General features: G+C 42.0%; 1 long non-coding RNA gene across 1 annotated transcript; it reads right to left on the bottom strand.

Annotated features, from left to right (window-relative positions):
* Window positions 1-1,076: 1,076 nt before the first annotated feature.
* LOC120424584 (uncharacterized) lies at window positions 1,077-2,674 on the bottom strand. Its single transcript, XR_005606397.2, has 4 exons — window positions 2,272-2,674; window positions 2,143-2,209; window positions 2,005-2,083; window positions 1,077-1,923 (listed from the first exon to the last, which is right to left on the bottom strand). It is a non-coding gene; the product is annotated as an uncharacterized LOC120424584 (long non-coding RNA).
* Between the last annotated feature and the right edge of the window lie 2,006 nt (window positions 2,675-4,680).

The following is a 4,680-nucleotide window of genomic DNA, read 5'->3' as shown; positions in this document are numbered from 1 at the left end:
GATGAAAGCAAACTAATGGGCCGATAGCTTGAGGCTTCAGCAGGATTTTTATCCGGTTTTAAAATCGGAACTACTTTGGCATTTTTCCAACTACTGGGAAAATATGCCAAATCAAAACATTTGTTGCAAATTTTGACCAAGCTACTTAAAGTTGCTTCAGGTAATTTTTTAATTAAAATGTAAAAAATGCCATCCTCACCAGGGGCTTTCATATTTTTAAACTTTTTGATAATAGATTTTATTTCATTCAGATCCGTATTAAAAACTTCATCTGATGAAAATTCTTGATCATCAATATTCTGAAATTCTATTGAAATTTGATCTTCAATAGGACTCAAAACATTTAAGTTGAAATTATGAGCACTCTCAAACTGCTGAGCAAGTTTTTGAGCTTTCTCCCCATTAGTTAATAAAATATTATCACCATCTTTTAAAGAAGGGATTGGTTTCTGAGGTTTCTTAAGAACCTTTGAAAGTTTCCAAAAAGGTTTGGAATAAGGTTTAATTTGTTCGACATCTCTTGCGAACTTTTCATTTCGCAGGAGAGTGAATCTGTGGTCAATAACCTTTTGCAAATCTTTTTGAATTCGCTTCAGTGCAGGATCACGAGAACGTTGATACTGTCTTCGGCGAACATTTTTCAGACGAATCAGAAGCTGAAGATCGTCATCAATAATGGGAGAATCAAATTTGACTTGGACTTTAGGAATAGCAATATTCCTAGCATCCAAAATTGCATTAGTTAAAGATTCCAAGGCTGAATCAATATCAGCTTTGGTTTCTAAAACAAAATCATGATTTAAATTGTTCTCAATATGATGCTGATACCTGTCCCAATTAGCTTTGTGGTAATTAAACACAGAACTATTGGGTCTGGTAACTGCTTCATGAGAAAGTGAAAAAGTTACTGGAAGGTGATCAGAATCAAAATCAGCATGAGTCACTAAAGGACCACAATACTGACTTTGATTTGTCAAAACCAAATCAATTGTTGATGGATTTCTAACAGAAGAAAAGCAAGTTGGCCCATTCGGGTATAAAACCGAATAAAGACCAGAAGTGCAATCTCTTGTAACAAGCGCGTCGCTGCTGAACGGCAAGGGTTCAGGGAGATTCTGCTACTCCGCTTAAGCGCCAAGTACCGAGTTCCCAAGGTACATGCAAAGCAGCGTGTTCGTTACGTCCCGGTCTAGCTCGCTCAGGGCGAGTTCATTTTCTTGTCCCGAAGCCACTATTCGAACCCCAACAACATCGCTCAACGACAACCCTCCACATAGAATATCCTTAAAACTAGGAGACCTTATCCAGGAGTTTCGCGTGTAAAACAACAACAACCCTTTAATTTTTAGGGCAAACGGAAACACGACGACGTGTAGCTCGATAGTTTATTTGTCCGGACATTGACCTGCTGGTGGCGCGCTAATTCTTATTCCCTAACATTAGTCTAACCTTTTCCCGTAACGCTTTGGTTCATGCATCGCACTGGTGTCTATTTTTAGAATAACAAAGGGTGGGTCTGACCTGGATTCTGCATGCTGGTGGTGACGAGGCGGCGAAGGCGCCGGCGTCGGCGTCGGCGGCTGTTCGGCTGGTGCTGGGTTGGTGACTTGGCTTGTTGTACTAAATGCAGCTGATCAGGCTTACGCAGATGGGTTGCACGCGTCACGTGCTCGACGGCCAGTGTGGCTGGGCCGCGTTCAACTTCCCCGGGGTGGCTTGGTTCGAGGCCGGGGATGGAAGTTCGGCAATTGACTACCGAGTCCCTCCGTCCCAGAGGTTGTGGTGACCTCCTGGCCCACAGGTGCGCACGCGGGTTTCGGGTCGCGGACCCTCCGGGTCTCCGGACCGTCCCGCAGAGCCGGCGTGGTGGTCGCCGAATCCTACACCTGCCCTAGACTAACACCTTCAATTGAAGGAATAGTCCTTCAATAAAGAAATTCACGCACGAGTTACCAAACTTTTCACACATGGTTACAATACGATCTTCAGATCCAAGAAAATTACCTGGCCTCGCCCAAGCGTATTACGGTTGGGTTGGGATGACCGCGTGTTAGGTTGACGTCACTCGGTCGGCTCTCCTAAGCTACAGAGTGCACATGTTTTAAAGGTTTGAAACGAGCTACAAATAATCTATCTACTCACAAAGCACACTCCCTATCGGCGCGTTGGGCCTAGTAAAAACGTTCAAAACCACAGGTTTCAATTTGAACTAAAATTTAGGAAGGTACAATTAGATCACAAGTTGAACCTAGTCTTCTTCTTGCCACTCACTATGACGATCGGCAAACTCTGCGGCCGCTTCGCTGATTGTACTTCCACTTGGACACACGCGTGTGCACAGCTTGCCGGTCAAATTGAAAAGACCTGTCGTTGCCTTAACCTTGGGCCCGCTACGTTCCAAGGACAAGGTCCCCCCGTCACAAATACAGACGAGGTGCCCTTCGGGTTTTATGGACATTATATGTGTTAAGTATTCGGCGAACGATGAGTACTGTTCTGTGACTCGGTTAGAGTGAGAAGTTCCAGCGAATGCCGCCAGAGGCACTGAAGGTGCCGAAGGGAAAGATAATGCAACGCTGCTTTCCATGTTCGTTAGGGTAGTTTAGGTAACTTTCGCCTCGTATGGAGTGCACATACAACGAATCGATAGGTGGTTCCTGTAACCAGGTTACACTCTGAATAGAATTTTACCATTGGAATTTACTTTTGAATTATTCCAAGATTGGTGTTTGGCATTAAAATCACCGATGATCAAAAATCGAGATCTATGCCGAGTAAGTTTATTCAAATCCCCTTTGAAATAATTTTTATTTTCCCCAGTGCATTGGAATGGTAAATATGCAGCTGCAATCATAATTTTCCCAAAAGAAGTTTCAAGTTCAATGCCCAAACTTTCAATAACTTTTAACTTAAAGTCACGTAAAGTGCTATAAGTCATACTACGGTGGATAACTATTGCAACTCCACCGCCATTTCGATTCATTCTATTATTGGTTATAACTTTATAATCTGGATCACTTTTCAAATGAGTGCCGGTTTTTAAAAATGTTTCGGTTATAACAGCAACATGCACGTTATGAACTCGTAAAAAGTTGAAAAATTCATTTTCTTTCGCTTTCAAAGAACGAGCATTAAAATTCATAATATTGATGGAACTACTTAGATCCATGATTAAACTTCAGGGTAAGAACAACATCATTCGCAAATTTTAATCCAATCTGGATAGCTTCCATCATGGATGTAGCATTACTCATTGTTTGAATCAAACCAAACAGTGAGTTTTGCAAAAAAGTCATTTTTTCAAACGTAACATCGCCGAGATCAGAAGATCCCAAAGCGTTGCCAGCAGAAAAATTTTCAAATGAAATTTGAGGTACCTGCCCAATTTGAAAATTGGTAGAGGATTTAAAATTCGTGGATGAACCCGAACCCGAAACGACGTTGGCATAAGAAATGCCATTGCTGTTACCTAACTTTTCCACGGTAGGAGTATTGTTCGAGTGAGACAGCACGAACGTTTGATTTAAAGATGCAGGTACAACCTGACTTTGAGAAAATTTCGGTTTGGATTTCGGCTGATGCTTAGCACGAGAATCCAAAACCTTTTTTCTGATGGGGCAATCCCAGAAATTTGATTTGTGATTTCCACCACAATTTGCACATTTAAATTGGGTGACTTCTTTCACGGGACAATTGTCCTTGTCGTGAGAAGAATCCCCGCAAACCATGCATTTTGGAACCATGGCGCAATGATCAGTACCGTGACCGAATGCCTGGCAACGCCGGCACTGAGTCAGATTCTGGCCATTACCGCCATGTTTCTTAAAATGCTCCCACTTTACCCGTACATGGAACAAAAACTGTACTTTGTCCAAAAGTTTCAAATTGTTGATTTCATTTCTGTTGAAATGAATCAGATAAAATTGTGAAGTCAAACCAAAGCGAGAAATATTCCCGTTTGATTTTTTCTTCATTGGTATTACTTGGGATGGGGCAAAGCCAAGCAACACCTTAAGTTCGTTTTTGATCTCATCCACCGACAAGTCGTTGGAGAGACCTTTCAGGACCGCCTTGAATGGACGAGCATTCTTGGTCTCATACGTGTAGAAATTGTGTTTGTGGTTTTTCAAATAACCAACAAAAGTTTGGTGATCTTGTAAAGATTCCGTCAACAAGCGACATTCTCCTCTTCGACCAAGCTGGAACGAAACCTTCAAATTGCAAGTTTCCTTGCAATTCTTCAGTTGCGTTCGAAAGCTGGCCAAATCGGAAACGGAAGTCACTACAATTGGCGGAGCCTTTACTCGTTTCTCGACGGCAGAAGGCTCAGTACGAGGAGAAGGATCCTTGTCAACAGTTTCGGATAAAACACCGAAACTGTTTGCCAATGGAATTGGAGGATTGACCTCACTTTCAGAATCAGAATCAGACCTCGGATGAGGCTGTTTTCTTTTTCTGTTTCCGTTAGCCGGTTTAGCGTTCAAACGCTTCACCGACGTAACGACCAAATCTTCAGAAGATTTGCGTTTACCTTTGTTTTGACGCATTTTGCAAGCAAAGTTCTCTTAAAAAGATGGCTTCGTTTGTAAAATACAACAAAATTTCAGGTGGGGTTAGTCTTAAAAAGACTGTTTAGAATTTGGGAAAATAACTCAGGTAGTCTTTAAAAAGACTGTGAAT

This window comes from Culex pipiens, chromosome 1, assembly GCF_016801865.2.
Source record: "Culex pipiens pallens isolate TS chromosome 1, TS_CPP_V2, whole genome shotgun sequence".
Lineage (NCBI taxonomy): Eukaryota > Metazoa > Arthropoda > Insecta > Diptera > Culicidae > Culex > Culex pipiens.
This window is presented reverse-complemented; position numbering and strand designations above follow the sequence as displayed.